The 13,373-nt window shown below is 46.0% G+C and overlaps 1 non-coding gene across 1 annotated transcript; it reads right to left on the bottom strand.

Annotated features, from left to right (window-relative positions):
• Positions 1–10,715: 10,715 nt before the first annotated feature.
• LOC144504913 (U2 spliceosomal RNA) lies at positions 10,716–10,907 on the bottom strand. Its single transcript, XR_013499712.1, has one exon. It is a non-coding gene; the product is annotated as a U2 spliceosomal RNA (small nuclear RNA).
• Between the last annotated feature and the right edge of the window lie 2,466 nt (positions 10,908–13,373).

The following is a 13,373-nucleotide window of genomic DNA, read 5'->3' as shown; positions in this document are numbered from 1 at the left end:
GTCTATATTGTCACCTAATAATAGCGTCACTGCCAAAACATGTTCAAACTCCCATTTGAACATTTCAATTTGTGCAAAGCCAAGGCAAGAGTTGCGACTGGAAGCAGTAAGTCTCCAACTGAAACTGTAACTAATGTGCCTTTGATTGTAAGATAATCACCTAGAAATCAAACGGGAAATTCAGGAGGAACTTTATTCACCAAAGAGGGATGAGAATGTGGAACTCATTGCCACAGGGAGCCATTGAGGCAAGTAGCATAGATGCATTTAAGGGGAAGCTAGCTACACTTGTGAGGGAGAGGGGAATAGAGGGTTATCCTATTACATTTGATATGGGAGGTTAGAAGAGGGTTCAAGCAGAGTATCAACGTCTGCACATTGGACTGTGTTGCTTGTTTCTGTGTTGAATATTCTATATAATTTAAGTAAGTTAAGTTTATTTACTTGTTAGTTGCAAGTGGGCTTACATTGACACTGCAATGAAGTTACTGTGAAAATCCTCTAGTCGCCACATTCCGGCACCTGCTCGGGTACGTTGAGGGAGAATTTAGCACGGCCAATTCACCTACCCTCCACATCTTTGGACTGTGGGAGGAAACTGGAGCACCCGGAGGAAACCCACGCAGACACGGGGAGAATGTGCAAACTCCACACAGACAGTGACACAAACCGGGAATCGAACCCAGGTCCCTGGTGCTGTGAGGCAGCAGTGCTAACCAATGTGCCATCGTGCTGCCCTAGTTGCGAGTTCGGAGAAAAAAAATTTTTTTTAATTCATTCATGGGACATGGGTGTTGCTGGCTGGCCAGCATTTATTGTAAGAAGTTAAACAACACCAGGTTAAAGTCCAACAGGTTTATTTGGTAGCAAAAGCCACACAAGCTTTCGGAGCTCTTAGCCCCTTCTTCAGGTGAGTGGGAATTCTGTTCACAAACAGAGCTTATAAAGACACAGACTCAATTTACATGAATAATGGTTGGAATGCGAATACTTACAACTAATCAAGTCTTTAAGAAACAAAACAATGTGAGTGGAGAGAGCATCAAGACAGGCTAAAAAGATGTGTATTGTCTCCAGACAAGACAGCCAGTGAAACTCTGCAGGTCCACTCACCTGAAGAAGGGACTTAGAGCTCCGAAAGCTTGTGTGGCTTTTGCTACCAAATAAACCTGTTGGACTTTAACCTGGTGTTGTTAAACTTCTTACTGTGTTTACCCCAGTCCAACGCCGGCATCTCCACATCATGACTAGCATTTATTGCCCATCCCTTGTTGCCCTTTGAGAAGGTAGAAGTGAGCTGCCTCCTTTACTTTGTATAATCCAAATTATGGGACAGGATGAACTTGTTGGACATGGAAATAGGCAGACACAGACTGCCACTATTCCTGATTGTGTATGCTCTGCACATTTCCTTTATTCTGCTTTTACTTGTTTTGTAGTTCCTGTTTCTTTTTATTTCAAATATCCTTTCCTTATTCGCAGCAGGTGTTTCCTCAAAACTGAGGAATTCTTTATCTCTATAGTTACGTGGTAGTTACCGCACAGTAACAAGCCATTCGGCCCATCTAAGTTATTTGCCTTAACTATTCTGTGAGGTAGAAAGTACTACATTCTAAGGTTCCTTCTGAATTACCAATTAGACCTATTAATGACTATTTTGTATCTATGGTCCATAGTTCTGGTCTCACCTGCAAGATATCTCTTAGTATTTGCCTCTCCATGTAAACTGCAACTGTGGCCACCTCAGGAGGAAGACAGTTAACGTCACGCATGAGACTGAATGGATTATAATCCCAGACCCTATTTGTGGAACTGTTCCGGATCAGGCACGCACCTCAGATGATCGCGCTGACTTAAAGTTACAAAAGACAGGCATCACAGATATTTGGATGGGTCTGAAGAACTGATCTAACTCTCCCCAAAGGAAAGGGGCTACCTGAGATTATTACTGTCCTCCAGATGGACTCTTTAACAAGTTTCAGCCAGATTACAACAACCTGGATATAAGAATGATGCAGGCATCTCTCCTCCACAATGTGCCTCTCCACTGAAGAGCGTGCAGAGGTTTTTTGAGTTTGGGAGACAGAAGACCATATGGGTTTCCTCCGGGTGCTCCGGTTTCCTCCCACAGTCCAAAGATGTGCGGGTTAGGTTGATTGGCCATGCTAAAATTGCTCTTGGTGTCCTGAGATGTGTAGGTTAGAGGGATTAGTGGGTAAATATGTAGGGATATGGGGGTAGGGCCTGGGTGGGATTGTGGTTGGTGCAGACTCGATGGGCCGAAGGGCCTCTTTCTGTACTGTCGGGTTTCTATGATATGAGACAATATACTTTCTGAATTATATAAAAGTTTATGAAAGAACCAAACGTGCAATTCACTTTTGATGGTAATCACAACACTGTTTGTTCTAAGAAAAGTAAGTATCATCTTGTCTCTATTAGAGCATCCAAGTTATATTAACTTTGCAGAGAGATATTTATAATATGTATCAATATTTATAGTTGTATTTATCTTAAAACCCAGAGTAGAAAACTACCGAGTCTAGCGAGATACCTCTATCCCAATTACAGGGAAAACTATCATCACTACATTATAGCAGCTCTGCCTTTACTTTGAGGGACACTGGCGTGAATCCAACAAATCTAAAAAATCCTACTGTGTGGTTCTGACATTTGTATTGTAAAATAACTGGACCATTAGGAAGCAAGTTAAGCAGCTGTGCTGGACTCCATCCTTTGTTTTAGTCAACATCCTTCAAGCAAACAGAATAGTAAGTAGTCAGGCACTCACCTGATGAAGGAGCAGCGCTCCGAAAGCTCGTGCTACCAAATAAACCTGTTGGACTTTAACCTGGTGTTGTGAGACAACTTACTGTGCCCACCCCAGTCCAATGCTGGCAACTCCACGTCATGGCAAACAGAATATGGAGAGGTGCAGGTAGTGGTCACTGCACTCAGTTTCCAGGATTCAATTGACAAGTTATGAAGAATCATCCTTAAAGTTATCCATTGCTAGATTGTGGTTCCTTAAAGTTTATCAGTGTCTTGGTGATAGTGGCCAGTGGTGATAGTGGTGATAGTCTTAGTGGCCAGTTCCTGTTTTTTCAGGAACTGTCTTGTGTTGGAGGCTGTCCCATATTCTATGCCACAGGATGGTGTTGTCTTCGAACGCACAATTATGTCCAGGCATCTTTATAAACGTTTTGAAACTTTGGCCAGCAGATTAACTTTGTTTTTAATTATTAATCCCTACTTCATAGGAGAATCACTATTTTAATTTTATAATTCAGTATTTATAGCTGCATTTTCTTGTAACTTACTGCCTCTTTCTTCCCACAAATTCCAATTTTAACTTGTTCTTCCGAGCTGATGGAAGGGACACGGGCTGAACACCCATAGGTGGTCCTTTTCAAATGTGCAGATTGGGCATGATCTACGATGTTAACCAAAGATTGTTACTGGATGATTCGGCAGGCCTGGCATGATGAGGAGGCCATGAGGTAGAGTGGGGTATATGCTACATACAGGTTACAGGTTGTGGTTGTGTACAATTCTGCTGCTCACAGCACCTCAGGGATGCCCAGTTTTGAGTTGCTGGATCTGTTCCAAATCTATCCCATTTAGTACAATGGCAGAGTCACACAACACGGGCGGCACGGTAGCACAGTGGTTAGCACTGTTGCCTCACAGCTCCAGGGACCTGGGTTCGATTCCCGACTTGGGTCAATGTCTGTGTGGAGTTTGCACGTTCTCCCCGTGTCTGCGTGGGTTTCCTCCGGGTGCTCCGGTTTCCTCCCGCAGCCCAAAGATGTACGGGTTACGTTGATTGGACATGCTAAATTGACCCTTAGTGTCCCGGGGTGTGATAGGTTAGCGGGATTAGCAGGGTAACTAAACGGGGATAGGGCCTGGGTGGGATTGCTGCCAGTGCAGAGTTAATGGGCCGAATGGCCTCCTTCTGCACTGTAGGGTTTCTGTGAACACGATTGAGGGTATCCTCGATGTGAAAATGGGGCTGTGTCTCCAGAAGGGCTGTGTGGTGGTCATTCCCCCGATGCTGTTATGGATGGATGCACCTGCAGCAGGCAGGCTGGCCAGGATGGAGCCTGACATTGAAAATTGCAGCAGGCGGGCAGGAGTCTGCTGGAAATGCGGTGGGAAGTGCGTGACCCTTGTTTTAACCGCTCATCTGTGCCATTCCTTACGGACAGGTTAAAGTTGGGGCCCCACCTAATTAAGTGTTGAGGAGATCAGCATACGTGGTTTAATCTCATCTACGCATGACCTGTCATTTCCACCTTTTTTTTCGTACGAGAGTGAAGTCTGAATGTGCAATTTAAGTAGCAAATACATTTTCATTAAATTCTTTAGTGTGCTCAAGTTAACACCTTTTCTTTAAAAAAGGAAGAAATTTTGGAGAGCATGTCAATGTATTCACTATTAATAACTCACTGCATAATTTCAAACCCCACAATTAGTCACCCTTGTAAAAACTCAGGAATTGACATCTTGGCTTTTTTTCTTTGCCCCCTTCAGCTCAAATAGAAATGTACCAGACTAGAAAAGACCATTGGTCTCCTCCCAGCTCATTATACCTGTCTTGATCACTTTGCATGACTATTGCTTGAGTACATGCATGGAATTATTTGCCTTTTATAAGTCTGCGGTTTCACTTTATGCTATTTCCTATACTTTTCGGTGTTTCTATATTTCATGTAGCATCCACCTCCCGTAGCGAGGCGTCTGCTGCTAAGATTCTCATCCGGCTGAAAATAGGAGGCACGTAAGATAGCCCAAGGTACTGTTGTTTGAAGTTACACGCCAACATGCATGGCAAAATCCAGGTTAGAATGTCAGCCTGGCAACGGACCTTGCACTGTCTCTTTTTAGCGGCAAGTCTACAGTGAATAAGGCCCTTCTACCTTTGAGGGTAGAAGCATTAAATTATTCAAGAGGAACTCAGCGGCCAAAATTTTCCAGCCCTTCCCACCATCGGGATCTTCCAGTCCCGCCAAAGCCGATCCCCCTGCAATGCGTTCCCCCCATGGCAGAGGGTGCGGGGCAAACAAGCAAACCCCCCCCCGTAGACATTGGTGGGACTGGGGGACCCCACAGCAGCTGGAGAATACGTCGTGGCGGGGGGGGGGGGGCGGGGGGGGGGGGGGTGCAGTGGATGCGGAGGACAGCAAATCCCATCCATTGAAGGAATTCTACAACCACATGATTTGAAACTTACCTGCAATCCATTGTATGTTTCCTACATTCCGTGCACGTGCTTTGATGTCTAGTTTAAATTAATTCTTATGCAGTTCCCATGGCCATCACTCTTGGAAAACCTCTTCATTTCTGTTGAGAGTGTCTTCATCTCTTCATGATCTAGTGAATCAGTGACATTCACTTTGCCACAGATTCATAGAATCATCATAGAATCCCTACAGTGCAGAAGGAGGCCATTTGGCCCATCGAGTCTGCAGCGACCACAATCCCACCCAGCCCCTATCCTCGTAGCCCCACGTATTTACCTTGCTAATCCACCTGACACTAAGTGGCAATTTAGCATGGCCAATCAACCGAACCCACACATCTTTGGAGCACCCGGAGGAAACCCACGCAGACACGGGGAGAACGTGCAGACTCCACACAGACAGTGACCCAAGCCAGGAATCAATCCCAGGTCCCTGGCGCTGTGAGGCAGCAGTGCTAACCACCCGTGCCACTGTGCTGCCCTTAAGCTTCGAAACTTATTTTCCCATCTCCAGAGTCAGCAATGCATTTTTTTTTTTTTGGAGGAGAGGTTTTCAGTTTGTAGTGTCACATCATATCCTCACCCACCTTAACACCACATGCTTTTAACCCCTGCTCTGTTTTCAATGTTAATCAATCGTGAAATCATAAATGTGCTGTCGTCATGTGCAATGCGCTGCCCACAAAGGCATCGAAAGCAGATTCAACAGCAACTTTCTGAAGGGGATTGAGATACCTACCTAAAAAAAGGAGAATTTTTTTCTTTCCTTTATTTATTTTTACTGGATGTGGGTGTCGCTGGCTGGGCCAGCATTTATTTCCCATCCCTAACTGTCCTCCATTTCAGAGGGCAGTTGGGAGTCAACCACATTGCTGTGGCTCTGGAGCCACTCACATGTAGGCCAGACCAGGTAAGGACGGCAGATTTCCTTCCCTAATGGATATTAGTGAACCAGGTGGGTTTTTAACGACAGTCAATTCATGGTCATCATTAGACTTTAATTCCAGATTTTTATTGAATTCAAATTTCACCATCTGCCATGGTGGGATTCGAACCAGGGTCCCTGGGCATTACCCTGGGTCTCTGGATTGCTAGTCCAATGATAATTCCACTGTGCCACTGCCTCCCCTGGAAGGCTTATGGACAGTGCCGGATTTAGGCATAAGCTAGACAAGCTACAGCTTGGGGCCTCACAATCCGCAGGGGCCTCACAAAAGTTCAGAAGGTTGACAATGAAGAGAACATTTAAGAGCGGATACCAGAAAAGAAAAAGAAAGCACCAGCTCGAAGAGCAACTCAAAAAATTACCAAATGTTGACAGTTACTTTACTCCAGAAACAGATAAGGATCCACAAACCCAAGGTGATCAGCAAAGTCCAAAACAACTACAGCCTAGTGTCTCTGCTACTGAGACAACAGAGTCTGGAATCTCAGCTGAGGAAAACACTGGAAGTGATGCAAATGTGAGCGTTGCAAATGTGGAAGTGATGCAAATGTGGAGACCCAAGGTCCTGTTTTGGTACGCTCCTTTGTGAGACCTTTTGGTGTAGCTTTTTAACAAGGGGTCTCCAAGCCTTATATAGCTTTGGGCCTCACCAAGTCTAAATCCGGCACTGCTTATGGAGGAAACCGAAAGTGAATAGAGCGAATTAGTCGCACATTCAGAGAGCCAGCACAGTCATGATAGGCCAGATAGCCTCCTACTGTGCGATATAGTTGTATTACTCTACTTAATTTGGCTGCTTAATCAGAATTTTCTGTCTAGCGAGGTAGCTGAAGCCAGATGTCCAGTAGGACACCCAAAGGTAGAATTCAAGTATGATTGCAACCATGACAAGAAGGCCCTGAATATCGATTTCCGCACTGGGGAGACAGTAGCTGACAACAGTGAGAAAACCAAAGTCACCATCTGAGGGCTGGCGTACCCCAATACAGCGGCAAAACAGCCCGGCAGTAGGTGCCAATGCCAAACAACCAGCCGCGATGACTCCCTGGTAACCACTTCACACATGGAACAGAACCGACCTCCCACGGATTGGTCACTCCAGCCATCAGCAAAACGCACCATTTGGGCGGCACAGTGGTTAACACCGCTGCCTCACAGCGCCAGGGACCCCGGTTCAATTCTGGCCTCGGGTCACTGTCCGTGTGGAGTTTGCACGTTCTCCCCGTGACCACGTGGGTTTCCTCCGGGTGCTCCGGTTTCCTCCCACAGTCCAAAGATCTGCAGGTTAGGTTGATTGGCCATGCTAAATTGATTCTATTGTGAAGGGCTTAGCAGGGTAATGGGGTTACGGGAATAGGACCTGGGTGCGATTGTGGTCAGTGCAGACTCGATAGGCAGAATGGCCTCCTTCTGCACTGTAGGGATTCTATGGATTCTATGACTGAAGCTATCCCACCCCCAATGGATTTGATTTGCTGCATGCCCACCATTGGGCATCATGGTGGCACAGAGGTTAGCACTTCTGCCTCACAGTTCCAGGAACCCATGTTCGATTCCCAGCTTGGGTGACTGTCTGTGCAGAGCCTGCACATTCTCCCCGTGTCTGCGTGGGCTTCCTAAGGTGCTCCGGTTTCCTCCCACAGTTGGAAAGACATGCTGGTTAGGTGCATTGGCCATGCCAAATTCTCCCTCAGTGTACCCGAACAGGCGGCAGAGTGTGGCGACTAGGGGATTTTCACAGTAACTTCATTGCAATGTTAGTGTAAGCCTACTTGTGACACTAATAAATAAAATTTAAACTTTATAACTTTGCATAGACGGAAGGATACCGACAACTTAATTCAGCATGCATATATAATTAACAAGTTTAAATTCTAAAGATGAAACTATAGGTCGGTTCCCCAGCTTTTAAATTTGGGGTGCCCCCCACCCCATCCCCTGTAAATATCGATACACTCACAGGGACAGTACTTCAAATGGATACAGCAGAGTAATCAGCCAGCTTCGCCTTTGAGAATTTGAATTCAGCTTTTAAAAGCCTGGTATTAATAAAAGCAAACATGAAGATTTTGGACTGTCTGAAAACTCAAATGATTCACTGATATCTTTTCAGGCAAAATCCGTAACAGAGTCATGTGTCTCCAATCCCACACGAACGTAGAACCTCTATAGTGCAGAAGGAGGTAGCCTGGCCCATTGAGTCTGCACCGGCTCTCTGACAGAGCATCGCACCGAGGTCTTCTCCCCGGCCCTATCACCATAACCCCACACATTTATCAACAGCTAGTCCATCTAACCAACACATCTTTGTACACTAAGGGCGGAATTTTACCAACACGTCCGCCCGAGGTTCGTACGATCCCACCCGAGGCCAATGGAGAAAGCCGTTCTCCGAGCCTGGCCCGCCCCCAGAATCGTGGCAGGCGTGCCGGTAAAGTTCCGGCCTAAGGGTCAATTTGGCATGGCCAATCCACCTGAGCTGTACACAGTTGGACGATGGGAGGAAACCAAAGCACCCGGAGGAAACCCACGCAAACACAGGGAGAACGTGCAGACTCCACACAGACAGTCACCCAAGGCCGGAATCGAACCCGGGTCCCTGGCGCTGTGAGGCAGAAGTGTTAACCACTGTGGACAGCACTGCCCTGTAAAGCTACCTCTCAAGAGTTGCTCAGCTGAAATAGGGCACTAACAAGGCAGCTGTAGGTGGACAGTAGCTGCGAGCTTGATCATCGATTCCAAGAGGGTTAACATTCCAAGAGATTTAACTTCCTTTTTATTCCCCTTCTCGGCTTCTCTCAAAATAGACAGTGCCAACCATCAAAATGAAAACGCCATTATCTTTACAGAAAACATTTATATTTGGGTTGAGCAATATAAATAAAGTGCTGGTAAGTGCTGGTAACAAATAGAAGAAAATGTAATACTCTGATGACAGAAGAGGAGAATCTAATTAGCTTGTTGACCCACTTCGAGTCTGCACAGTTCCTTTGCATTTAGGAATGTCAATTTAAAATCATACTCTTCGGAAAGCAATTTATTTTAAAGAGCATTACAGGTAAGCTTGGATAGTCGCCTGTTTTTGGAACAAAGAACAAAGACAATTACAGCACAGGAACAGGCCCTTCGGCCCTCCAAGCCTGCACCGAGCATGCTGCCTGTCTGAACTAAAACCCCCTACCCTTCCCGGGACCATATCCTTCTATTCCCATCCTATTCATGCATTTGTCAAGACGCCCCTTTTGGAGTTTAACAATATTATTTTATTTTCCACACGTGCTGTCCTTTTTTTCAATATTGACAAGGATGGTGTTTGAGTAAACTTTGTAACCTAGGCAGATGATGCCTGTGCCTTTGCTGCAACAGCGACCAGAATTTTACAGGCCCTTTGGAAATGGGCAGGGACATGGGAGAGCTAGAACTCGCTGCCCCATAGCGTGGAGGAGGCTGAATCATTAAATAGTTTCAATCATAGAATCCTACAGTGCAGAAGGAGGCCATTTGGCCCATCGAGTCTGCACCGACCACAATCCCACCCATACATAACCCCATACATTTACGATAGCTAGTTTCCCTGACACTAAGGGGCAATTTAGCATTGCCGATCCACCTAACCCACAGATCTTTCAAGAAGGAGATGGATATATTTCTGATTAAAAGTGGGTTAAAGGGAAATGGGGAACAGATGGGGAGGTGGATTTGAGACCAGGGAGAGATTAGCCATGATCTGATTGAATGGCAGAGCAGTCTACAAGAGCTGAATTTGCCTACCTTTGCTTCTAGTTCCTAAATATAGCACAGGGAGAGCATCGGGCGGCATGGTGGCACAGTGGTCAGCACTGCTGCCTCACAGCTCCAGGAACCCGGGTTCGATTCCCAGCTTGGGTGACTGTCTGTGCGGGAGGGGAGCCCAGTATCTTCCCACCACCCTGGCTATTCATTAGCAGCAGGAAAGTTGTCAGATCTGCTGCTTACCCAGAAGCTAATTGAGCCAACTAATGACAAATCCTCACCTTTGTCAGTATGTTGTCCACTTTGTGAAGGTCTGCCACCACATGATGTGGCCACCCAGTGAGACCTGGCAGCCTGCCAGTAGGTTGGGGGTGGGAGGGGTGGGGTGGGGGGGCACTCCATGGGCAATCCAGTCGATCTGATTTATTTCCCAGGGCACCGATGCAGCCACCAACTTTCTGATTGGGCTGACAGCTCTTGCGGCAGCGGACCGCAATATTTGATTGGACAGCAGCCCTGACAGCTGCCTCTTAATTGGTCACTGGCAATATTCCGCCCCCAGCTCCCACCACCTGCTGCCGAAGCAGGGACACCTCCCAATTTTGGCCTCACTGGCAGGACTTCTGCCATGTCAAGAAAGTTCAGCTGTTGACTTTATCAGTTTTTTAAAATTTTTATTCCAGTTCAATCAAATCAAGTCCAATTCAGAGTCTCAACAAGTTGAGACATTTCCGATCCAAGCTGACAAGACAGGGCCTTCACACCTGTCTTGGGCCTGATCTACATGAGCCAAGCTGATTGGAGGAGGGGGAGGTTTCCTCCTCCAAGGCTTGATCTCATTTGCATCTTAGCCAAAAGGCCGAGATGCCGCTTTTAAAAATTGCTTCATATGAATATGAGCTTAAATGTAACCTAATGGCCTCAACCGAGTGCAGAATCCTCTCCATACTACACTTGATCTTAGCCAAAAGGCCGAGAAGTGATGATCAGTTTATTATACGCACACACCACACACTGAGAAAAAAGGCCAAATAATTGTGCCATTAATTAGGGTAGAAGTCTCACAACACCAGGTTAAAGTCCAACAGATTTCTGTGGAATCATGAGCTTTCACCTGATGAAGGAGCAGCGCTCCAAAAGCTCGTGATTCCACGTAAACCTGTTGGACTTCAACCTGGTGTTGTGAGACTTCTTACTGTGCCCACCCCAGTCCAACGCCGGTATCTCCACATCATTAATTAGAATGGAATGGATCAGAAGGCGGGGTGGACAACCCAGGATGAACTAAGGAGGATGCTGGTAAGGAAGGTGGGCTGGGCAGAAGGTCCGCCTTGGAGCCCCAACACCACATCCAAAGTTTAAAAATAAAGATTAAAGCATGAAACATCCCTCCAGCCCTCACCTCCCCACACACTCGCCATGCCCATCAATGGCACCTCATGCCCCCCCCCTACCCACCCCCACAGTCCCTCAAACCCTCCATTCTAAATTATGCCCATCCACCCAACCCCATGATCTTTTTGGTTTTATTTCAATTTATACCAACCTATGAACCCCCACCCACCATCTTTGCCCTGACGCCTACCATGCCAATTCACCCCATGTCCACCATAGACAGACCTCAGGGCCCAAGCAGAGAATAGATAAAATAACGTTCTAAGAAACGAAGTTCTATCTGTTGCCGATTTCACTATATTGAAAAAATGCTCTCATTCATGAAAAGCAATTTGCTACATTTACATTCCTTCAACTAAGCAAAGCCTTATGACAACAAACATTTCATTCAAGCGCACAATTCTTTATAACAATAAGCATTGGAATTCATAGTCCCATAAGAAAAAGTCAATAACCACTTGCAGATGCCAATCAAAGTGTGAAATGACAGGCACCCTACTGTGATAATGGAGGGTTGTGAAATCAGTCATGTAGCATTAATCCCATCAACAGAAAATAGCAAGCAATCATTTTTTTTAAAACATTCTGGGCATTTTTTCTGACTTGTGCCTCTGACAGTCTTGACAGTTGATTGGGACAGATCTGTTTTCATTTACAATGACCTTGACAGTAATGAACTAATTCATTTTTTACCCACATTTATGCCTACTTTTAACATTTGCAAAGTGCACCTGACCTATCCCAAAGGGAACCTTACCTCCCCCAAATGTGTCCCGGGACCAGATCCAAAGCGATACCTTCCCTCGCTAAAGGAGTACTCCTGTCCTACCAAGATCCCATTTCAGTGGAGGTAGCTGACTTCAGTAGACTCTTTGAACTGCATACGCACGACAGGCACCCCTACCAGTGCAGAAATGAGACGTTCTGTTTTCAGGGGTGGGATTTATGATTTTCAGGCATTTTTGCTATTTTTCCCGTGAAGGAGAGTCATTCCATCATGGCAAATATCCAGGTCTGTATCTCGACATTGCCTCTAGTAGATCACCCATTTTAATCTCACAAAATATAACTGGGAAATCGAGAAGTGTCTCATTTTTCATAACAACAAAACAGAAGTTCCCATGACCGTCCCTGTGCATTTTCTCTACGTGATCAAAAAAGTTGAAAATCTTGTTATGCATTTGAATGGTGCTGAGCTACTCGTTACATGCTGTGTACATACTGAGTTTTCAGCCCATAACATTAATGAGGGGACAACAAAATACACCAAACTGCTGGAGAACAATGCCTATACTCCTACACTCCCAGATGTAGACACATCTGCAGCAATTCTTAGGCACAATTACATCATGCGTGCGTATGTGAGGGAAGGCTCTCTCTCCATCAGCTGCACTCCATAATGCATCAAGCCCTTCAGGCACCATAAGCTCTCAAAAGCAAAGATGTGCAATTCTTCTACGGAAATAAGGTAGACCATTATAGTAAAGAAAACACAAGGAGACTGTGCCACATAGAATCCTTACAGTGCATTTGACCCATTGAGCCCGCGCCGACAACGATCCCACTCAGGCCCTATCCCTTGACCCCGTATATTCACCCTGCTAATCCCCCTGACACTAATGGATAATTTATCATGGCCAATCCGCCTAACCAGCACATCTTTGGACTGTGGGAGGAAATTGGAGCACCTCGAGGGAACCCACGCAGACGCGAGGAGAACATGCAGACTCCACACAGACAGTGACCCAAGCCGGGGATCGAACCCGGGTCCCTGGTGCTGTGAGGCAGCAGTGCTAACCACTGTGCCATCATGCCGCCCCAATGTTTGTTCTCTTTGGGACACTATAATAGTATGTGTGGCCATGTAACTCTAGCTCTCTGATCCCAGTGGTGAAAGTTGGTCTCCTGGAACTTGACATAGTTATAAGTAAATATATAAGTGCCTAACATTGTTCAGCTGCAAACACTCTTAACGGTAATAGAGGTTGCAGCACCTTCAGAGGTTAGCGGACTGATTACAGGCAGTCACAAGAGGTGGTAGCAACAGCAGCAATC

Source organism: Mustelus asterias, chromosome 15 (assembly GCF_964213995.1).
Source record: "Mustelus asterias chromosome 15, sMusAst1.hap1.1, whole genome shotgun sequence".
Classification (NCBI taxonomy): domain Eukaryota; kingdom Metazoa; phylum Chordata; class Chondrichthyes; order Carcharhiniformes; family Triakidae; genus Mustelus; species Mustelus asterias.
The sequence above is the reverse complement of the archived record's forward strand: the minus strand, read 5'-3'. Positions and strand labels throughout refer to the sequence as shown.